The sequence below is a fragment of the Phalacrocorax aristotelis genome, chromosome Z, assembly GCF_949628215.1.
Source record: "Phalacrocorax aristotelis chromosome Z, bGulAri2.1, whole genome shotgun sequence".
NCBI lineage: Eukaryota > Metazoa > Chordata > Aves > Suliformes > Phalacrocoracidae > Phalacrocorax > Phalacrocorax aristotelis.
The window spans coordinates 64,611,874-64,637,133 of record NC_134311.1 but is presented as its reverse complement, the minus strand read 5'-3'; the positions used below and the strand labels follow the sequence as shown (position 1 = coordinate 64,637,133).

Here is a 25,260-nt window from a genome sequence, read left to right as displayed (position 1 = left end):
GCTGAAGTTGAGTTTAGCCTGCTGTATCAGAATCAGACCTTGTCCAGCATTTAAATCTACTAGCTGAAGTTTGTTTGCACTCTTCATGTCAGTAATAGTGGAGACATTTCTCAGATCTAAAAATTAGGCCAGTTATTTTGATGCCAAAATATAAATAACATTTTTCAGCCTACTTTATTCAAAAGTTCTTGTTCATACATGATGGAGTCTTAAATATAAATAATTAACATATAAATAGACTGTATTGCTGTTAACTGAGACTGGGAGGCAATGGAATAACATCTGATGACAGCTATGTACCTTCCTTTTTTCCTTTCACTGGTACTTTAAAATAATTAAAAAACAAGTTCTTTACCTTATACAGGAAACAGTCTGCTGAGATTATATTGTAAATTATGTAGAGAAAGAATATAATATAAACAATTACGTTTATGAAACTAACTTTCTAACAGACCAGCTCTTTAGTATTTTTTGCACAAATATTTATTTGTATTTTCATTTATTAATATAAACAGAACAGAGTTGGAGTCACAAGCATTCTGGATTTGAATCATGACAGCCAGAACCCTCTCCTGGCCTTTTCCTTTTCATTTATAGTTTATTTATTTACTTAAACGTCAAACCTGGTGGGAGGAGAAAAGGAAATGTCAGGAATCCCATGTGGACTCTTCAAATCTTTGCCAGTAACAGGCAATCCCAAGAATTACCCTCTGAAAGCCTCTGTCCCCTCATCTTTTGCAAAGCCTTGTTCCATGTGCAGCCTCTGCCTACCTCAGTGCCATGACTGTGGCTCCACCAGTGCCATAGGTGGGACCCCCAGCACTGGAGGAGTGAGTGGGCTCCCAGAGAGCACAGGGTGCTGCTTTCAGAGAGGTCCTGTCTCATAGCAATAGCAAAGCTAAGAGGACACCTCTTTGTCATACACATTACTACTAGAGGGCAGAAGAACAGTAGCTGAACTCCAAGTGTGCAGGTCCCTGAAGAGAAAAGCCCATCCCAAGGAAATCGTGGCTCAAGCAGAAAACAAAAGATGGCACAAGAACACAGATGGCGCAAAGCAGCGGAACAGAGGGATGGCTGGGGGACAGGGTGTCACACCTCTAAGGAGGCACCTACCTTTCCACCCAAACCATCTGCTTGGCCCTCCCTCTGGAGACAGAGAGGATGCTGTGGGGTACACCCTGCCCCATGTGCACAGGGAGGGGCCCATGGCACCGTGCCATGCATCCCCCAGCCAGCAGCCCTTTGGAACAGGAGCTTGGTTTCTATCATATCCTATGTGGACATTATAGCAAAAGGCCATTTTATGGAGAGGTTTGAGGAATGATAATGAAACTGTTTCTGGACTGTTTATGTAAGCCTTTCTGCAAATCTGCAAGACAGGAAGAGAGAAAGCACAAAGGTGCCTGCTTGATGATTTAACAAATGGCATTGCCATTCTCAGCTTCCTGGGATCAACAATTCCAGCTCTCATGTATTGGCTGTAAAATGAACTTACTACTGCAGTCAGCATTTACAGACATGCTTCAATATATTGTAATTGAAAGAACCTTTTAAAGAGTGATTTCCATAGACAATAAAGCTTACTTTCTATTTTCTTTTTATGGAATTTTATTTTAGACAACTGCATGTTAAAAATCACCTGTATATTCACAAAACTTTTTAATGGCATCCATACTGTAACGTCGCTTAAAGCATCCACCACATAATTTTTGGGGTTCTGCTTTAATATTGTTTCTGGTTTTACAGATTTTTTGTTTGTTTTGAAGATTTATTTGTGGGAACATGAATACTGTAGTATCAATTGTTCAATCAGTCCAGGGCAGATTGAGGTAAAAGAGAGGTAAAAATTTAAATTGCTCAGTATGGGAATGGGGAAAAGATTCCTCCTTTCAAATGTTTTAATTTCCCTAAGAAAACAACTTTTTTGTTTTCAATAAAAGAATACTGAACACTAAGCAACTTTTTGTTGTTGTTATTACTATTCTAGTTTTATTAAAAGAACCATCTGTTTTAAGACAGAATAGCAGTGTCATGTCATTACTCCTTTCTCTTGCATCTCTCTCTTCTTCTCACCCAAATGTATGTTATGGGTCAGAAAACTTTTTTGTCTTTTATACTGATAAGATAACTAATTCACCCATGCATGCTGTCCTGGTCTCATAATACATGCCAGTTTATCTCACACATTACTCAACATGGTGGGGGAAAAAAAAAGCCTGAAACATCAGAAAGAGAAATTGAAGAACATACGACTGTGGCTGAGCCGAGAGAAGTGATGCTGAGGTTTATAGATTTAGTTAATACTGCTGTGAGCAGTGCTATCTCTGGCAATCCTATCAGTTAAAAAAAAAAAGTCACTGAGTTCCTTGTGTAAGGTTGAGCAACTCACTAAAAATAAATCATCCGTTCCTTTCTACTGCCATGAAATAGAGGAGAAATATAAGTGTTGTTGTTAACAGCAAGGCTGACCTTAGAGATTCTGTTGCCCCAGAGCTGACGAGATTATAGGAAAGGGAGAGTTTATAGCAGAGATTTTAGAAACAAATGCTTTAGGATTTCATTCTGCACTTGGATAAAAAACACAGGAAAACATTCAGTCCTTTGGTATATCTTTCACGATTTGTATATCTTCCAAATCAAGACTCAGCTTTCATAAAACCTCATGCTGTGTTTGTACTGCATTGTTGCCAGTTCTCCCTGTTTTACAGCAAAAATTCAAATGACTGATGCTGGAGTAAGGTTGCTACCTAAGCATCTAATTTTTACAAAGCAGCAGCAAAAACAAAATAGGTGTCTAGCCCATGGGGCAGCAGGCAGGATCACTGATCATGCTCACACCAAAAGACAAATAAAATAATTAATTGTTTTTAAAATCTTATGATTATTAAACATATTTGTGATATTTTTCATGCAGATTGTGAATGGGATACAGAAAAGTACAAAGCAGCCATCTTTCTTCAGAAAGACAACACATAAAAACCAGGCACAATACTTCAAAGTGGGTGCTAGAAAAACTTATAGTTCTACCCTAAACCATTTCTACTGTCTTTGAATTTACATTCCAGCTGTGAAATTCCACATTTGCTATTTTAAATTGTACAGAGCACTTTCTGCATATTTAAATTTTTAGTTTTGGTAACAAATTAATGAAATTATTTACATGTTTAAATAAAAATAAATTTATTTGGAAACTCAAAATCAAATTGTCATGCAGCAAAAAAAATAGGATGGGTCTTTCTAACCTATCCTAGCATGCTTGCAGAAGAAAAATGCCTATTTTCTTGATACAGTTGGGTCAGGAGTGCACGTAACATACCCTACGAGTCTGAAGAAACTTTGAAAAATACAGAATGAAAAGGTGTCATAACATATTCATACTTAATTGTGGAAGCAAAATCAAACACTCCATTGAATTTAACAATACATGATAATCCTCTTAAAATTCCTCAATCCGCATACAGATTTTTGTTGTTTCAAGCTTTCGCTAATGTTACTTTTTTCTAAAAAGTCCGGATTCTTTTAGATGAAGTGGCAAAATTGGCCTTCAGTAATTTGTTTGCTGGAAAATAATTTGAAAGTATATGAGAAGTAATAAATAAAACTGAAATTTCATTCACTTTTTGAGCTTTACTGTGATATATTTTTGGAAAAGATTTACATTTATGACTAAGGATAGTATCATCAATAATCTACCCTTCAGCAAAATGCAATATGTTATAAAATTAATCACACACCAGATCAGACTATTCTGATTTTAAGACTGTATCATAAAAAAAACCCTTTTTACTGAGAGAGATACAATATTCAGCCATGAAAAGTGCAGTTGCATTCTCCCTTTAAAAATTAAATTATTTCAACAGGCAAATATGCAGCTAAAATAATAAAGTAACTTCTAATATGTTGGAAAACCTGCTGAAGTTTTGTTCCTCTGTTTTCTTTTAATAGAAAGGTATACAGATCAATAATTCTGGGGGGCTATACCTCAGAATTTTCATGTATTTTAGGTTGACATAATAATATACCTTCTATGCTGAAACTGTCTTGACAGATGAAAATGTAATTGAAATTAAAATAACTGAAATATTTGAAATGGAAAGTATGACATAATTGAACAATTAACAGGAAGTCATTCTCATTTTCCATTAGTTTGTAAAGAGAATGCTATCTCCTGAAGTTGACATTATAATTTGCAAATGATTATGTAAAGTTCAAACTTTTTAATTGTAGTATACATTTTACATTTGCAAATACTTTTAATGCAGTTTCATGTCTTTAAAATAATGAAGCAGAAATGGATTATTGCCCTTTTTGGCTCTGTAGTAACAAAAGGCTTTCATCAATATTTTTATATTTCTATGGTTTCAAACATCAGTGATGACAGGAAACAAATATGTCCTTTTCAATCAACTCTTTAATTGTTTCCTCAATTATAGAAAGAATGAATACACTGATGGCAATATAGAAAACTTTAATATGACTAGTCATTTAAACTACAGATGAAACTTGGGAAGCAGCACTTCAATTTGCTGTTGTAGTTAATGAGATAGCACACTGTTGCTTCTGCAGAAGACATCTTGCTGATCTCTGAGTTCCTTAACAATTAAAACAGTCAACAAAATAATTAGACATTAAAAATAATTCAATACTTTTCTCCTTAGATGCTGTGACAGAATTATCTTTATGATTAATTCAATTTTCATATTGCCTTTCAGTGATGGAGTGGCAGAGATTTTTGAGTAATTTATTTTGCATGAACTCTGTGGTAGTTATCCATATGGAGATCTTTTTTCCCTCATTTTAAAAAATGTAAACCTGCTTCTTCTGTATTAGAGAACTTGTTTATAGACTGTTATGGGAGTTTTTGTCACTACTATGATTTATGTAGGATTGCAGCTTAATCATTCTTGTGCCATGATCACTGCTTGGCACTTGCTTGCTGGGTACGTATTTCCCAGATCTGCTTCCTATGTATTCCATTATCAAACTGAAGAGAAATATGGAATGAAACAACCTTTAAACACTGGATATCTGTGTATGAAGAAAAATCCTCATTGCAATCCTTTTAGGTAGACTAAAAGAATTCTGAAAATACGTTTCAGGATTATACTTTTCATTGCAGTGGTACTTTAAGGAATTTCTGTGAAGAGTTTATATTTCCAGTTTTATGGGTACTGTATAAACAACAATTATTATTTGAGATGTCAACCAACCAGATGGCTCAGAGAAAATTCCTTCAGTAAAATAAGCTTAGATTTATTCCTTGAATTCTTTCTGTGGGCATGAATATTTACCACATCTCATTCAATTTTTCCAATTTTACCTTTCACTCTTGCAGCTACTAGGTTTTAAAGCCTGAGTTTTATACCACACTTACGGAGCTTTCGCAGTCAGACATATACCTCTCCATTTGGTAAGTATTTGTTGTGAACTTGAACACTAACTAATTTTTCAGACATTGATTTCCTCTCTTTTCATATATGACTTTCCCTTGTCTGAGTAACAAGTTAAATAACAGACTCTTGGGCCAACACTATATTTTAACAATCAAAACGCAAAAAAATGCAATATATTTGCATGTGCTGTTGATACAACAGGGAAAGAAAAACCTTTTCCACCAAAGCAAGTTATCTAGGTTTGTCCTACAGTTAACAAATATATAGAAAGACATCCCTAGCAAGATATATCCCACCTGTCCCAGGGATAGAGTGAATTGCTCTGTGAAGTGTTCTTTTTCCCATTGACTGCAGAGGGTGTTAGACAGTGAGTTAGGAGAGATGCCTCATGTTTGGACAGGTAGACTTAGCTATCAGGAATACCAGCCTTAGTTTTTTCAGCTTAATATCTAGGCTGTGAACATGGCATAATCAAAAATTACATTACTTACTGTAATACCACTTCAAAAGCTTATCTGATTGATTCAGCTTCATCCTTAAATATAATATAAAATAATAAATGAAGGATATTTCCTCAGAGATGGAACATGCTACTTCCCAGGAAAATGTTTTTGTGTTATCAATGATCACATGCATCCAAAACATTAGCGTACCAGTCTTCCTTGCAAAAGTTTCATGCTACTGTAATGTAAATAAACTTTCATATTAATGTCTATTCTGTTGCTCACACAAGTTTATATTGAAACAATTATTACATCTGATCAGCTTTTACCATTGCTGCTTATGTACTGTCAAAGGTATGCTAGTTGTATTCCATTACGAAGGTTTTTGACATTGCAATCCTAAATATTTTACCACTAATTTTTAGATTCTTTGTAGCCATAGCCATATAGAACTCCTTCCCTCATATACAAATCCACAAAAAACAGAGAGGAGACATGAACTGTCAATAAAAAGATCGAGCAGGTATCTGAGTTTGGAGGTGAAAAACTTCTGAGGCATATGAGCTATGGACCCTCTTCTGGGGAAAGACTACTTAGTCAAAGCAGTCCATCCTAATTTCTTCCTTCGGAAAAGAAACCCTAAGCCAAACAAAACGTCTCCCCATTGCTGTTTCTGTCATTCACCTAAATGACCAACAGGAGAGATCACTGACCTGGAAGAGCATACGGGACTCCGTCCAGAAGAAGTCTTAATTACTGCTTTTGCACACAATCCATGCCTCTATGTGGTTGTGTGGCTGGCAAAAGCAACCTCTCTCACTCTTTTTTAAGCTACTGTCTTTTCCTTTTAAATAATTAAAAATTTATTGAGAAGGGCAATAGGACTTCTTTCCTCCTGTCCCAATGCATTGGTATTCAGTACATACCTTGTTGCCTATGGAGGGCAGCATAATCTCTAGGTAAAGAAGCTGAATCGCTTATGTGACCAAAGATCATACATACTATCATCTACATGGTGATGCTTTTGGAAGTGTTAGTGTATATCTGAAGATTGTGCATCTTGGCAAGCACTGTGATAAATGCAACATTTACACTCTTATTATTATTAAATGAGATAATGAAGATGAAATAAGGATAGGTGCCATAGAATTGCAGTGTTACATAAAACATCTCTGTGTTCATCTCTCTAGTCACTAGCTTTATACTGAAATGTGTATGTTTTTATGGTATATAAATAAAAAGATCTAAAAGAGTTAGTTAGTTATTTCGTCTTTTCACGGCATCAAGCCAAAAATTACCTTTGCTGTGATTCCTATCTTGCTGATGTTCTTTTAATGGACAACAGCATTTCCCACGTTAGTGAGGAATCACCAAGGGCAATATTCAACTTTTACTCTTCAAAAATTACATGATGGATGTCTTTTCCTTTCCTTATAGGTATTTAATCTGTTCAAATCCCAATAACCAGAGGAAGTCTCTTAGGAAATAACTGATTTGCAGTACTCTAAATCATGGGCTTTTATTCCAAAACTGCATAGCTTGGGATAGATCCGATCTAAGTCTTCAAGGAAGGCTGCATGGCCATGTGGCTATTTCTGAAATGTGGGACCAGGATCTGCACCATGCACTGGTTGGTTGGGGCTACAGGTCCTCCAGCCTTTCCTGGGAAATCAGTTGCCAGCTGGGGTTTGATGTAGTTTGCAGCTAGTTCCTGAATTAAATTATAGTTGATGGAAGCTGTAATGGTTTGTCCCTTGGACGTGACTGGCTTCCAGAGCAACTCCTGAGCAGGAAGAGACAGCACAGTCCTTGGAGTTTCCTACACTGAAAGTATTATTTTTAATTTTCATTATTGAACTTCCACTTTATTGAAGATAATTAAATAGATTTGATATTTTGTCTATATATTTCTTTCTGACTTTGGGAAAAACATACTAAAAATTTTAATGAATTCTCTTCTTGCCCAGAAGTGGAAAACCAATAACAATACATCATACATTTAAAAGGCATTTCATTAAAGATAACATCAGAATATACTGCTAGTTATGGGTCATTTAATTGTTATGTATTAAAAATAAGAAATATTTCTAACATTCTTTTTGAGCTTTCATATACTTGAAATCTATTATGTCAATCGTCAGCTGCTATGACATCACAAGATGAATTCAAAACAATGATTACTTTAGTATTTAAAATGCTTGGAGTGTACCGATTATTCAGGCTGCTAAGTGAAAGTAAAAATGTCAGTTTAGCTATCTATAATCCCATAATGTTTAAAGGTTCATGAATTACACATGGACCAGATAGAAAAAGAGAAAGTAGGGTTTGACTAAAAGACATTTTCTGTGCAAAATATGTTGAAACCATATCTTTTAATATATTCTAGTGATTAATCAAAGTGATTTAAAACATTTAATTATTTAAGGCCCCATACTTGAATTTATTTTCAGTGTAAAGCTTTCCTATATTTATTGCGATATGTAAGTAAACAACTTGTGTCTAATGTTTTACAAATATTCATCTGTAAAATGTAAGGATTCAGATCTTGCATTTTTTGCTATTTGAACTAAACTGAGAAATGCAAGTACCAAGAACATGTGACTGAGCCCCAAAATTTTATTCATTTGTTTTTAAATCTTATGTCATGTGTTCTCCCTGAATCACAGAACTTAGCTGAATGCTGAGGTACTTCAGAACCAGGTTTATGTTTCCTTTTCTGGTTCCACATAATGGAGGTAAGAGAAAACAGCCTTGGAGGATACTCAGTCCAGTAGACCTCTGCAGAAAATGATCGCTAGAGGCTAATAAAGAACTAGAGGGTCAAGCAGTACATTCTATTTCTTCTTCAAAGTTTCTTTATACAATAACCAAGAGGAAGGATTGGTTCTTTGTTCTTTTATACTCTCCCTGTTACCAATGCCAATTATAACTATAATTAAGCTTGTACTCATAGTGACAGGAATAAAAAACGTTCAGTATATATCCGTCTTTTTAACTAATCAAAAAATGTTCAGTACCAAATTTCACATTCACTTATAGCTCATACACATCTTAAAAAATGAAGAATGTCCCTTTCCTTGCACAGATTTGAAAATTCTTTTCCTCTTTATGCCTACCTTTCCAATGCTTTCTGTTGGAAGTCATAGATTAGGTGCATTATTTAGTACTGAGCATTTCACACAGGGCTCTGTCAACCCAAACCGATGAGCAAACAGATAAGACATCTATTTTGCAACTTTGCAACACCTCTAGAGGAGCTTTACTGAAGCAGCACAACTCAAAGTGGATGCAAGGATCTCTCTCTTTCTCTGGATATAAGCAATAGGGTCTAACTCAACTATAGACAAAACAAGCCATGCATCAGACATATCAGAAATGCAAACTTTAATCTATGAAGGTTTGTTTTAGTTTCTCTTCAGACATATGGATAGTATGGTGACAGATCTGGCTGAGCCTATAAATCTTTAATGAGCATAATGCATTTGTGGACTGTTTATATTTGTATTTCAATCATTCAGAATAAAAGTTCCATTACAGAAGGATCACACTGTGTTTTATTACACAGGATTATTAACTTGCCTTTAAGATCTTATCTAGTTAGAGCAAGTTGTGTTTGGTATCAGAATGAATTTCTTATTTCTCTTCAAAAAGACCTCACTGCTGAAATGCTGTAGAGGTAAGTCACTAGTTCTTAAAGGCTGTAATTTGAGAAATCTTGAGATGTAAGCAGCTGCAATCACATCTGTTCACTTATGATGCACAAAATATTGTGACCTACCTGGTTTTCAAGTCTTTCAGATCCTGAGGAAAATTGAAAACTGCAGTGGGAGTCATATATTGAATGTGAGCAGAGGCCAAGAAATATTACTTTACTACTCTGTGCAGGCTTCCAAGTGTCTTTAAAATAAGACTGATGTTGTGTTTAGGCTTATAATTCAAATAATAAAGAATACACCTAGCGTTTCCTGAGCCAATACTCAGTTTTCTGGTGGGAGGGCATCACTGTCCAGGAGATTTCACTGACCAGCAAGGTGCCATCCTTCTTTAATTCATATTGTCAAGGCTATCATTGACAATTTTGGAATACTTTTGATGTTTCTGAGTCCAGTTCTATCTCTTCAGCCATATTCTGAGTCTTATTTGGAGACTAAACAAGAGGGCACGAGAAGAGTCTTTTCTCAGGTTATCGGTCACACTCAGCTCTTTTTCTTCTCTGGGTCAAGGTCAGAAATCAGTGTGACTTTTGATAAGCTAAAATCCTATTATAAAGATTTGACTATATAACAGAATAAACTTTTGCTGTTCAGATCTCTCTGCTGGTGATAATCATAATTAAAAATGCAGTTCTTCTATTCAGAATTATTATGGTTAATGACTTACTTGAAATTACTTTCAAAGATCTTATGAAATATTAACATCTCAGTTAAATTCTAAAGTGATTTGTTTCTGGTTTACAACAATTTATGCTATATTAATCTATTATAAAAATGGCCTATTCATTCAAACTGTGAACCAGAGTCTCCACTGAGTATTGCTGTTTAAAATTAGTCATTAAGGACTAACATCTGAGACAGAGACACATTATTTTCAGTAAGTGTTGTTAGCTTTAGGTGATGCTATTAAGTAACGATGAAATAAAGACTTAACTGTCATGCCAGCATAAATATGATGTATACTGAGAAGAAAGATTTCGCTTATTCTTAAAACCTGACCATATTTGAAGGGGTAACTATGTTTAAACATGCAAATATCAAGGATTGTACGGAGCAGGCTAATACATTAATCAGGAAATTGATAAGAAATTTTACAACTAGACATTAGAAGTATTGATACAAACATTTGTGAACAAAGGAACCCTGAGGAAAAATGCTCAAAGACATCATTACACAAGGGCATTACATAATTTATGTTTGCAATGCAGTATGACAAGAACCAGAAAAAAGGGCAAATTTCAATCTCTTGCTGTAGAACTGGATCCAAACTTTTTCAGAAGATAGATGAGGTTTTTCCCTTCTGTATAATGTAGGTGTGGTGTTGTACTGTAAATAAGAGGGAAAGAGATAATAAGACTAGGTGATTCTGATGCAAAAGCCAGTGTAGGCCAAGGGAAATATCTTGCAGATTACTTCATTACACTTTTATGCAGGTGTTGTCTAATCAAAGTATGGTGGCCTGATACAAAATGTTGAAATTATACATTTCTTTTAAAGTATGCCCTCAGCCAACTCCTTAGATGGTTTCCATCACCCTTGCATGATATGTTACTAGGATATACTGAAAAAAGTAGAAAATTTTAAAAAAAGATATAAAACATGGTGGTGAAGATTTCTTCTGAGACTAGGTAATATTTAATATTATAATTATTGGCTAACAAAAGAATGAGGTTGACCAATAAGTAAACTGCAAAGATACGAAAATTTCATGAAACATTTCTGAATGCATTATTTAATGAAAAAAATAAAAGCAAACCTGAGACGTCTGTACTGAAGAAAGAAAACAATTAAACTTAATTTCAGGAATACAAATGAAAATAAAACCTATTATTATAGTTTTGCAAGCAAACAGATAAAAACATTGAGCTGTTTAAATTAGAAACAAAAGCAGACATGCTGACTCTCCCTGGATGAAGGTAGATGGAATAACATGTGTCTGCCACCTTGAATTTGGCAACAAATCCATGCAATAGACAGAAATAGACCCCACATTTTATTGTACTGTTTAGTGATTTAATGTTTTTAACCTAATTCTTGGTTCTTTGCTGCACTTCTCCTTCAATAGTATGAAGCTACATTCCACAATACATGATTTTTCACCTAAAATAAAAAACGAGAGGTGTCAGATAAGCTTCTAAGAGCAGGCAAGCTAGAAATATGACACTAAAGACTGAAAGACATGAAAACATGATGGGTTAATAGAATGGCACCTTTCTGTGTTCAAGCAGAACTGTAAAAAGTGAAAGAGTCTGTGTGCTGTTCCTGTGCAAATCATGATCAAGATCTGTAATTTCTATATGTATATTTATGTTTTGGGGTCATTATTGATAGTGTGATATTTTATGTTTTAGCACAAGTACATAAAAGGACTGTGTGCTTACTCAAGTCTATGGAAACAATTTTACTCTACTGTATTGTTAGCAAATTTAACAGGTATAAAAATTATGCAACTAATCAATTATGTAACAATTTAAAGCATACTGATGCACACTTAAAGCACAAAGTTTGATTTTGATACCTCTTTTTGCTTTCAGTAAACTTGAAATATATGGAGTTTGGTGATATATTTCTTATTCTGCAGTGATTATTGGTATCTCAAGGAATAAACCAATGTATTTTATTTTGAAAAAGATAAGGGAAAAAGCCAACCCAAATTATTTCTACATATAGTAGTGCTGTGTAACAGTACCTCCTGCTATGCACAGGAAACCTTATATGTAGTACAAACAAGGAGGTTGAATTTAACTCCTCATTTAAATTGAAGGCAAAAAGAACATTCAATTCCTTCAGGTTGGATGGAAGCTTAGTTAGAAGTGACTTCAAGCCCCAGAATACCTGTGGGGAAGGGTTGAAGGATGGTGATTCAGAGGATTCTTTTGAATATTTTGTTTTGCTTTTAATCAAGGAATTTAAATCAGGTGTTTCCCACGGCGGCGGTATGAATCTCACTAGTATTTATATTGACCTCTTAATTGTTACAAAAACATGTATTTTGGTACAATTATCATTAACCTGCAAGCAATAACCTTTTACATGTTTAAAGTGGTTGCAGTGCTTGTTATTATAGCCCACTTTCAATGCTGTTCATTTAGTATGCTGTGTTTTTAACACAAATGTAATCCACTCTGCATTTTCCATTTAAAATGCATAAGGCAAAGTGCATCATAACAGGATGTAACTACGTATTAATCAAATTAGCACAACACTTCAAAGACCCTGGCTTTTTACTAGGCTAGTGTTAGATCACAATTCATGATGGAAAGAAGCAGCGTAATGAAAGGCTTGGCAAGGGAGCTGTTTATTTTCGTTCCAGAAAGATATATTGTGGGTTAATTTTCATGACGGGAAAAAATATGGAGGAAAAGTAACAGTAAGCATTAAGCTAAAGCACAATAAATGGAATTTAAAATACTACTGTGGCTTTGCTATTGACAAACATAAATGTAGTAATTAGTTGATGACACAACAGAGCTCAGATGACCTATTGTTTAATTATTCAAACTTCATGACCCAAACAAAGAAGAGTCAGATTGTTCAATATTCACATTGTGAAACAGGAACAGCTGGAAAGGTTCTTCCCCCATCATACATTTAACTTACTAGATATACATAAGGTCCTTCAGCTAATAATATTTCACTTTTCACTTTCTCAACACGTTCAAGTATATATTATCTATTTTTGGTTTATGATCATTTTAAACTATGTTTCAGAATATGAAGTGAAGCCTTTTGACATATTGACTTCCACGTGGAATAGTCATGATTTAGGAAACCCAGTCTAAGATGCTTTCAGTGGAGTACAGAAAAGCATCAGGAATGCATAAGAGAATGGTGTTTCAGCTGAAATTAAAATGTTTTAGGTTAAACTTTGTAATTACTTTTTAGATTTATTGATTTTTATTTGTCTCATTAACCTGTTTCCATTTTCTACATTAATGGTTTAGGTTGCAGTGCAATTTGGAAGTTGGTCTGAAAGTCCATGGTGAAATTCCCATTGACTTTGGCTGCAGCAGGACTGAATCAATGTCATCATCCAAATCTACCCTAAAGCAGCAATAACTTCCTTGTCTTTCAGATTCTGCCATCCACTCTTTTGTTACTTATGTGTTTATTTTTGCAAATTTTTATGCATGCATGGTATTAATCACAGAATCACAGAATCACATATTAGAAGGGACTTCAGAGATCATCTAATTATTGCTGTATTCTAAATCAGTATGTAGTTCTTGCACCCACTATTCCTTTCTGTTTATTCCCAGTAGATAAAGAAAATAGTACTCAATCCTCCAGTTTATGTGTTGTGAAACATATAGAAGATCTTTATGGCCATATCTCTATTTTCTTTATTGAAGTGCATTAGTAAAAGCAAAGTCTGTATGAGCAACTTTTTTGAGAAGCTAAAAACAATAGAAATTTATTCTATGGAAGCCTATTTTAACATACTTGATTTGACATGCACATAGGCTCTTGCTAGAGAAAATCACTGAGGAAATGTTATGTTAAGCTGTGATGGTATGCTTCCAAAAGATCGAAGGTGACAGGCTAAATCTTTAGGAACCTTTCAGGTATGAAAGAACATAGTCAGTGAGAATTCAGAAATTGTTCAGAGATTAAAAATATTAAAAATAGAATCTACTTCTAAAAGTGCATACATCCTTTCATGTGATATCTATATTATAGACATAGCACATATAGAAGAATTTTATATAAAGAATAATATAAATCTGTGTTATTTGTCCTTTGATAAGGGATCTGGGTATTAGAGAACACAGATTTCAAATGGTACTGAAAACATCTGTTGCCTAAAACCCAATTCAAGATGTTTTGAGGAAGAAGCTTAGTATTCAAATATGTCCTCTGCCCTCTGTTAAAAAAAACTGGGACTAAACCGGAACCCTTGAGCAATTAGATTAATGTTCCTTGATGTTTGATGGTTTAATGTGATATTTTTAACTACTGTAGCTTCAGGATTTTTTTTATTAGCTTATTTCTATTTCCTGTTTGGGAGAAGCTAGGTTATTGACAAAAATCCCATACATATTGACATAGATAAATACAGTCACGTTAAAAATAGCTGTTATTACTGATTGGAATATAAGAACTGCACACACACACACACACACAATTTCCTTTGCTTGTAAAAATATCAACAATTTAAGTCAAATTGTACTATGAGATTTCATTGCACCTGAAGAGCTGGCATCTAATTATAATTAGATACACAGTTATTACAGTATTCACATTTAGTTCTGACTCTGCCATGTTCTGGATCAGATATATTTTATTTTGAAAATTTCCAGCTGACTTTCAGTTTAATTTAAACTTAGAGGTTAAGTTACCTTTTTTGTATCATGCCCATCACAATGAGTTCATAGAAACTAACTGTGTAACGTTTAATGGTATCATGTTGTCATTGTGAATCACCAGGATGAAATAAGGGAATAAATTTTGACCTTAATCATGCAAAACTCTCACAGAAATGGCTGAATAAGAATTGGCCAATTAAACAAAGAAAATTTGAGACGCAGAGACTTATAATGTTATTTAGATAACTATTTATATCATTCTCCATGGTATAATCTTTCTATGTTTGTTCAAGATCAGTTTTAAATGATTCAAATTATTACACCACATCACTAGAGAAAGTCTTTTTCATATCTGACAGACCTTGCATCTTGAGAACATCTCTTTGTTTTAATTATATATTTTCTCAATTTTACACTTTTACCTCTAGGCTGAATTTTAACTTAATATATCTGTTATCAAAACAGGGAGAGGATACATACGTACAAATCAAACACAGAAGACTAAGCAATAATGACTTGCAGGACATTTTGAAGATATGTGTTCAAGTACGGCAGCCCTGTGAGGAAGAAAAAGCAATTCTGAATATCTGGCTTCTTCCTAAAAATTTAGGCACTAAAAATCCAGTAAACTTCCAGAGAAATACATGTTTATGGGAAGGTGAATGCAGTATTCTAAAATTTCTCCTAGAGAGAAATCCAGTGATGGTTTCTGTAATGGGGACAGAAGAATCATATTTCTATGACTTTCTCAAGGAGAAGGAAATTATCATGGTGCACAATTACAAAATCAAAGGTTTTGGAGAGCACATGTTCCATACTTTGTCTAGGCTTTTCTGGAGCATCAAAGTTCCCCCTGTACCAACCCAACAAGGACAGAGAACATCAAGATATTGAACAGCTCTAGATAAGAGGGAGCTCTAGATATGAGGGTGCAGAAAGATCTCAGAGATAACTCCTGTTCTGGTGCAGAAGGAATACTGTTTTTAAAGCTATTTGTCTCTCATATCATCACTTAGGCAGCATAGGTCAAAAGACTGTAAGTACAGCACCTCAGAGAGAATTATTTTAATGGAAGGTAGAAACATCTTTTTATATTAATTTAAAAAGAGGGAGAGAATTGTACTGGTAATGAACAGAGTGCTTTTTAGAGGAAAGACCATCTGGTGGTCAGAAGAATGATATTATATTTTACTTATATAGCTATCCTTTGGAAATATGACCACAAAAACTCTCCCAAAACCAAGAAGCAGGTGATGTGAGAGTTCAGCTCTGAGAAAAGCTCTTACGTCTAGGAGGAGTCTTCTTTAGATACTTCAGATAAAATGAATCTTTCAAACTCTTGAAATTCATTCATCTCGAATCAAGTACTCCATTTTGTCAAGGATTTTATAAGCATTTTTAACAATATTTAAGACTCAAACACAATTTTGTTTCTAATATCTATTTTCAGTTCCCTTTCAATTCATTTCATTCCTCTGTGATATAAGTAACGTTGGGTGAAATTCTTCAGCCTTTGCTTATGCATAAAAAGAAACTCTCCCATGTTTCAAGAAGATTTTCATTTATTATTCATTTCCTCATAGGCTAAAAGCAAACAACCTCATCCCACCCAGAGGTGACATTCAAGGCGTGAATAGCTAGCTCCATAACTTGCATCAAATCTTAGATAAAGATGTATTTGGTTTACATATTCTGTTCAGTGTTCTGTTTAAAAATAGCTCAAAAAATGAAGTTATTTAATGAATAAGAGTAGAACTTTCAGGATTTTTTTTTTTAATCTTTACTTAGGATATGGAATACATATGCCGGAAATTGCACTATTTATTTTTACACTACAAACCACTCAAGTTCAAGTATCAGAGATAAGAATAAATAAAATAATTTAAAATAAAATCCCATGTGTCACTGAAAAGTTTTTATTAACCTAGGCTTGGAATTATCTCAGACTCCAGACAACTGTGTTTCAAATATTCTCAGAGTTTGTCATACAGAAACAGTATTCTATTTCAATTCTTCAATCTTAAGGTTTGTAGATCTCCATAAAACAAAGCCAAATTTAATGTTTATATTTCTAAGCAAATGAATGGGGTTGAAGTCCAGCAATATTTTAAAATATTTACTATTTTTAAAGTTAATTTCTCAAGGTATAAGCTGAAAAGAATACAGCCAGGATTCAGTTCCAAAAATTAATGTACATTTCTCTGTCAAAATTTCCACACGTCAATCATGCAGTTAAGGTAAACTTTTAAGAGATTTAATCTAAAGTTGTAACTTCATCACATTCTGTTGTTAACACACACAGTTGTCACTTCTTTAGTTAACTATCCAGAATGTGAGATTTTCAATATGTGCTTGCACAGAACAGTGTTAACATCTCCTCACCCTAAACATGTCCAAATAGTACTTGTTTTATTAAATGTAAAGCTTTTTCTGAGGGAATCATCTGTCCTTTTGACATGTCCTTCTGTTTTTATGTATGGTATGAAAGTACTACAAAGATCTGTTAAAAGAAAGCACACAGTTTTTTAGAGTTTGGTGAATGCAGAGATGAAAAACCTCCTAAAAACCCAGTTGGACACTTTGAGGTTCACAGAGTAGCAAATATTGTTCTGATTTGTTTTGTGATAGCTGAAAAACAAATTCTGATTTACTTGTTCTGAATTTGAACTTTTAGTTATAAAATAAGTGGAAGATAAAGTGCAGTCATGCACTGAAACCTTTGTTCAACAAAGCCAAAATACCTTTCATTAAAACAGCATTTCAGTCAAGAATTTTTTCCTTTTCAAACTTCAGTGGTACTTTTTGCACCACAATTTACTATTTTAAAAACATTATCAATGAAAAAGTCAAATTGTATCAAACAATGATAGGGTATCCAATCATTGCAATGTTTTCTTTTAGCCCTATCTGTACCTAATGTTTATCTTTTGGTATCTCTCTGTTGGCTTTTTGTCTTCCAGCCAACACATGCTGCCATCCATATGTAGAAACCAGTTGGTGGCCCTGAAGATTTACTAAATGTGGTTGCTGTTCTCTTTGTCCCTTTCAGCATCCCCATGTCCTTCATTCCCCTGGGCTGTGATATGTCAGGTACCTGAGACCCATCTAAACAATTTGCTACTAATGGCTTGGACGGAGCTTTGAAAAAAATTCCCTGTACCCTTTTACTCTTTTTCCATTGTATAATGAGATATTAGCTATCTTTTGCTTGCATTCAGCCCTGGTAGAACAGGACAGTACTGGTAATATGACTAAAAGCCTTACTTGTGAGATTTTAAACCCAATTCCCAGGGCAGAAGTCTTAGATAACGTCTGGTGTACATCCAAAATGAAATGAATCTCCTAAACTTTTGGATACTTTTGTTCATTCTGAATATAAATGTGCTGTAGTCAACCACTTAATAACCTACTTAAACAAAGTTTACTTAATAAAAAAAGGCTTTAATTATATACAGCTGTGTACCATTAATATTCTTAGACAGAGCTTTCTGCATACAGGAAGATATAAAGTAAATTAACAAGACATGACCTAAGACGATACATAACTGTTTCCTTAGTTCCAAAAATGCATTTATTGATTTTGTTTTCACCATGGTCAGAATAATACAAACATTTGTCAGCTGCATCCTTTAGCACTGAGCCCAGGCAGAACTATTTAAAGATACCCTTATAGAGTCTTCCACAAATAAAATGTGGTTGCAGTATATACCATTACATCCCTTCTTCAGATATACAAATAAATATAATCTTCACAGAGTAGCGTTAGCAGTGTTAAGATACTTCAGTTGCTATTGGTAACAACAGGGATGGTGATACTTGTGGGATGAATTATGTATTAATTGTTTTGTTGAAAAAATGGAGATGAACTTTATTTATGGCTGGGTTTCTCTAAAAGGGTTACAAGGGTTGCTCTTTTATTGTGCACACCAGGTTTTCAAATCAATATTTATACATTTCCCCAATGCTAATGCACCCCTAACCATTTGTTAAAATAAACAATAAAACCTGACCTATTTACAGTTCTCTATATATGTTATACCAGCTACTCTATAAACATCAGTGTAGAGAATTAACAGTATGGATTCAGTAGCATAATTTATCAAATATGCTATCTGAAAATTACAGGCTTATGTTCTATGATCCTTTCATGTATGTATGTAATTCTCTGAAGTGATGTGGAGGTCTGCATGAAAATGGGTTACAGGACAGTATAGGATATTTGTTTTCGACAGAAATCTGGAAACTTATTGGAAGCTTCTAATGTCCAGAGAAGATAGCCCTTTTGAATCCAAATTTATACCTTCTAAAGATGTAATTAATGCCTCTGAGAATATATCTCCACTGTAAATTGCTAGATTTCTTAATACTCTTCCCATCATTCCTCAACTTTGACCCTACAGAATCAGTGTCTACTGAACAGAGAAGGTATTTTAGCCTACATGGTTCATTCATCTTTAAATCTTTTCTTTGACCGTCTTTTCTTTTTAAAACCAAGACTGCTGACAACGGCACTGAGTGTTAGCTGAGTGAGTAGGCTTAATTTATCTTATTAGAATCTAAGCCCCAACCAGCAACCTCATTTCACCTCAGACCTTTTCCCCACATTTATTAAAAATGACTTATGTCCCTCTCAATTTGCATAGAAAAGATATGTCAAGTGCATAACTGTGACAGATCCTATATTTGATATACCTATATAACAATTTTCACCCTCATAATACTAAAAATTAATTTTAGATACATAATGAGAAAAGTGCTTATGTTATAAGTAAGAACAATTTGTAAGCAGCTGTATTAGGAAATTCCAGTTTGCATAATATGAGAATATGCAGGCATATAACAGTGAGGTTAACTGACTCTTCTGTCATGTCTTGGTGCAAAATAAGAGCAATTGCACTGACCACAACTAAATCTAGACCAGATTTTGATTGATATATTTGAAATGATAGACTCAGGACTTGAAAATTTATTTCCAGGACCAGCTATAATTTTGGAAATAGCTACATAACTGTCTCATAGGTCATGTGTTTAGTACCTCCTTATCCTTAAAGGAAGTTCAAATACATATTTTTTAAAAAATTCAGCTGTCAATTATTGCACCAGTAAAACACATACCGTCATATTCTTCTCTCTTGAAGTTAATGGGAGTCTCATTTCAGCATGGAGTGTTGACCTATATTCTGCAGTGATTTTCTCTAAAGAAGGTAAAACTGGCTACTGAAACACACAGGCAAAAATCCACAAGCAGTTTTAAGGTCAAAAGACATCATTATGATAGTCGAGACTGAGCTTCATCCCACCTAATTTTAGTTGCTGCAAGTTGGTCTAAAGTATTTCTTCAGTTTTCTTCTACACTCACCACAGAAATCAGCATGCGTGGTCAGAAGTTATTCTTTCATTACATCAGTGTCAAAGATACATGGATAGTTTGTCCTTTGGATGCTTAAGTCTCCCCACTGACTGTCAAAGAACACAAACTTATTTTATACTCGTTATATTAGTTTAAGATAACTGAAACTGGGTGATGAATCCAGCCCTGACCCTGACCACTTGCATACTGAAAGCCCTGGAGCTTTACACACTATTCTAGTAGAGGGAATTATTCTTTTACTGAGGAAGCACTAACCAGTAACATAAAGTTGAACTAAAGATGGTTTGTTAAACATACAGTATTCCCATTAGAAAACTCCAAGCCTATAAGTAAAGACTTCACTGATCTCATCTAAGAATGAGGTGTAGCTTTTAGGTGGACATATAGAGTTCCCTGAAAGCCCAGAAGTAGTTGGCTGCTCCACCAAAGAAACAGCACAAACAGGCCGCAGTCCCACAACAGCACCAACTAAACCAAACTAGTAAGCAGACCTGCACTGACAGATGCAAGATGAATGATCTGGATGAGGGGGTTGGGTGTACCCTCAGTAACTTTGCAGATGGCACCAAACTGGGCAGGAGTGTTGATCTGCTCAAGGGTAGGAAGGGTCTGCAGAGGGACCTGGACAGGCTGGATCAATGGGCTGAGGTCAACTGTATGAAATTGAACATGCCAAATGTTGGTCCTGCAGTTTCATCACAACAGTCCCATGCAACACTACAAGCTTGGGGAAGAGTGGCTAGAAAGCTGCCCTGCAGAGAAGGACATGGGGATGCTGGTTGACAGCCGGCTGAACATGCGCCAGCAGTGTGGCCAGGTGGCCAGGAAGGCCAACAGCATCCTGGCTTGTATCAGGAATAGTGTGGCCAGCAGGAGCAGGGAGGTGATGGTGCCCCTGTACTCAGCACTGGTGAGGCCGCACCTCGAGTACTGTGTGCAGTTTTGGGCCCCTCACAACAAGAAGGACATTGAGGTGCTGGAGCGTGTCCAGAGAAGGGCAACAAAGGTGGTGAAGGGTCTAGAGAACAAGTCTTATGAGGAGCGGCTGAGGGAGCTGGGGTTGTTTAGCCTGGAGAAGAGGAGGCTGAGGGGAGACATTATTGCTCTCCACAACTACCTGAAAGGAGGTTGTAGTGAGGTAGGGGTTGGTCTCTTCTCCCAAGTCACTAGTGATAGGAAGAGAGGAAATGGCCTCAAGCTGTGTCAGGGGAGGTTTAGACTGGATGTTAAGAAAACTTTCTCTACTGAAAGAATAGTCAGGCACTGTAACAGGCTTCCCAGAGAGGTGGTGGAGTCACCATCCCTGGAGGTGTTCAGAAAACATGTGGATGTGGCACTTCAGGGCATGGTTTGGGAGGCATGGTGGTGTTGGGTTGATGGTTGGACTTGATGATCTTGGAGGTTTTTTCCAACCTTAATGATTCTGTGATTCTAAGATAGGACTGATGTTGAAAGAGCAGATATTTAAAGATACTGAACATCTCCAGTCCTTCGATAAATAATAGCCACTGATAAGGAGTTAATGAAGACCAAGTGGTTTTGATAAGTACATAGGAACAGTTTCTGTTATAAGTGAATAAAAAATTATTTACTTGCTTTTTCATCTTGCATATCAAATATAGTCCTTAAGAAAAGACCGCTCTCCTCAGACATAACTACTTCTATTGCTAGTATTTAGGAAATATGAGGAGAATAAAAAACAAGAAGAAATTTTGAGAGTCCCTTTAATTCTCATTGTTCTTATTGTATTTACATTTTTTTCTTTAAAGATAGCTTTCAACATTCTGGCTAAAGTTAAATTTAAAGATTAATTTAAGATTAGTTTTTAGGAAAATAAAGTGCTTAAGTTATTTGAACTGATTGCTGATAAAAACCCCTTCAATATCACTTAGTATGTACTCTAAACACTTGACAGGCAGGAGAAGGTACAAGTGCTCCCTCACTATACCAAGAAGAGGCTGGATGCACTCTGATGCTGCCGCCCCACATGCTACAGTTGACAAGATCCCTGTATTATCTGTTCTGTAAGTAGAGCACTCACACTTATCATTGCAGGAGCTGTCACTGTTCCTTCTCTCTGTATCATATTAAAGGAGACTGCTTAAGATACTCTCTTCTTTCCCCAATTTAAATGTGGGATTAAACATGGTTATTTGTATTCAGAATCGACATAGGTGAAATAGAGAAAGATGAAATGATTTGTAATTATTGCTACCAGAACCTCATTATGGTTTGCTGTGCAGTAACAAGATCATCAGGTTTTATACACCTATGTGTAAAACATATATATATATATGCCATTAGCCAAATTTGTAACACACTGTTTCTTTCCTTAATCAAAAAAACATGAAAAAAAATATGCATGTGGAAAAAAAGATACACAAGTGTATCCAGCAACCTTTACACCTTTGATGATGTGGATCCTCTGGCTATAGAAAATGGAACTATACTTAGTTAAGAACTGTTTCATAAAATAATTCTCAGAAATATTTCTGACACACAACTGAAAAAGGGTAAATCACAGGATAGGCATGTCTTTATTATTCAGGACTTTCTATTACACTTACAGTCCTTGCTGGTCTATTCAAATCATTTGAATTAACACAAATTCAGATGCATCTAGGCAAATGAAATTAAATATAAAACAATCTCAGAAATTAAATACACTGTCTTTTACGGTTCCTCTAAAGGCCATTATAAAGCATGCTGGTCTGAAATGTTATTTAGCCATCTGAAATACTTTTGTATCAGTGGAATTGCTCAGAAATCAGAAAGCTGGGAAATCATTCTTTCTAAGTTTAGAGAGTTCATTATTTTTGCTTTATCTGATAATTACTGTGAAAATTTTGACTGTATGAATAGTTTAGGTTAGGTCATTAATCGATATTCCAAACTTCCTTTGAGTTTTTTTGCACCTTTAATTTTCCTTGTCTTTCTCTTCCCCCACCCTATTTCTGTGAAGTGGTTTTTTAATATCTTTAATATGTTTTGTTGCTGAGAAAATGGAAAGTCTTTGTTTCTTGAAACAGAAGGGTCAGAGTAATGTAAATCTAAAAAAAAATCCAATTTCTCTAAAAAATTGAAAAATCTCAGAAATCTAAAATTTTGAGCCAAAAGCCTGTTTTTTAATAGATATTCATTTTTCTCTTCATTTTGTGGACATGATTTTTTAGACAGTATTGTACTTTTTCATAAGAATTTTGACACCATGTTAGAATTAATAGCTAAAAGTATTAAGAAAAAATTTCCCTGGTCAGTTATTTTAAGTGTGTAAATTGTATCTCATTGTTTACACGCACAAATGTAAAGATGACAACAGAAACCAGGAAATAATTTACTGTAGATTAATTTCACTGTACACTAAAATGAACATTGACCTTGTTTTCGATCTCCAAACAGGCAGTTCTAAAAATTTGTTATTTACCTCTACAGATATGAAAGGCCAAGCAATCTGCCTTATGTACAGACGAGAAAGCACATGAAGCCAAACACAGGTGGGTTTTACACTGGGGAGAATGAGCGGGAAACCAGCACATGGCTCCACATGCTGCCCCTCTGCGAGACTCAGGCTGCTTGTGTTGTGCCACCTCTGCCTTTGGTACTGAAACGCCAGCGGGCGTGCAGCCACAGCTGTGCCCATGGCGAGCCCCCACAGTGCGATTCAAGGGATTTGAAGTTAATGTCGACTTGGCATTAACTGTACAGCTATCTAAAATCCCACAGCTTTGGAAAGGGAATGCATCATCTAGGCTGGATGGCTGTAACTATTCCCTACTTGCCTCTCCATCCTCTTCTGTAGCGGTTTGCTAACCCTTGCAGTCGTATGAAGGAGCAGGTGGCAGCTATCTAATGCCTTGCTATGAAGCCACATGGACGCACTTCTCCTGCATGCAGACACCCAAGGGTCTTCTGTCTTTAACACAGGCCCATCTGCTGCTCTCCACTGCACATGCTGAAAAGGTTACTAGCGCTTAAGGAAGTGGGCAGTAAAACCATGACACACATACCTGGGACCAAAATGTTGTCTGCCATAAACCATTTGAAACTAAGGGGACTGTGCTCTTTCTCAATAATTTTAGGGTCTGTCCCAGTTTATGAACATGGTTTTAAACTATGCTAGAAATGGAAGGATTTAAAAAAATCATTTAATTGATGTTTTAATGATTTTCTTGGGGATGTATTGTTTGCGCAAACACTGTGCTGTATCACTGAACTCATTACACCCTCTCTGAGGCTTCAGTTTCTTGCTCAAATTCAAGTATAAACTCTGTGTGTCTCTCCTTCTGTACATGACTAAACCAAAATAGGCTAATGAAATGGAGAAATCTGCCAAGTATGCTTCAAATGTGATACTATTAATAAAAGAAATCTGTATTTCAGCTAATATATTACACTGCTGCTTTGTTTTAGATTAGTTTAGGCTTAAATAATTCAAGACAGAAAACAAAGACCAATATTTAAGTAAGCTCCTCTGATCTTCCAGGTCATGATCCTGCACTGGTGAAGGTGAACACTGATTTTAGCTGGCCATGGATCTGGCCTTTAGAAAACGAGAGTGTTGTTAAGACTTCATCTCCTTAACTGTCTCCATGGTGTCCAAAGAACAGATCTGTGGGAAGAACCACATGCTCTTTGCCACCTGTGAAAAGGCAAAAGACAGCGTGTGTGTGTGATTGTGTGTGCTCACGTGTACACAACTGTGAAAGTACCAAATCCCATACAATTTCAGCCTACAGAAATGAGATCTTTCTGCTTTCTTGACTTTTTTTAATAACACTCATCTGAGCTGATGACAATCCTCTGGAAGTTCTGAGGGTCACGAATTCATCCTTGTCATCTGTCATCTAGACGAAAATGTGAAATAAGCATTACCACATATAGACTATTAGGTTCTCCATAATAAAAAACATCAACTTCTTGAGCTGATCTGTTGGTATCTATGTTTTTGGTTAATATTTTTCCATTTCTCACATCTAGACAGACATTTATTGCATTTCAGTTTCTTTCTTTCTTTCTTTCTTTCTTTCTTTC

General features: G+C 35.2%; 1 long non-coding RNA gene across 1 annotated transcript; it reads left to right on the top strand.

The window, feature by feature from the left end:
• Positions 1–1,718: 1,718 nt before the first annotated feature.
• Positions 1,719–23,811, top strand: LOC142050614 (uncharacterized). Its single transcript, XR_012658077.1, has 4 exons — positions 1,719–1,832; positions 5,339–5,413; positions 22,145–22,253; positions 23,662–23,811. It is a non-coding gene; the product is annotated as an uncharacterized LOC142050614 (long non-coding RNA).
• Positions 23,812–25,260: the final 1,449 nt, after the last annotated feature.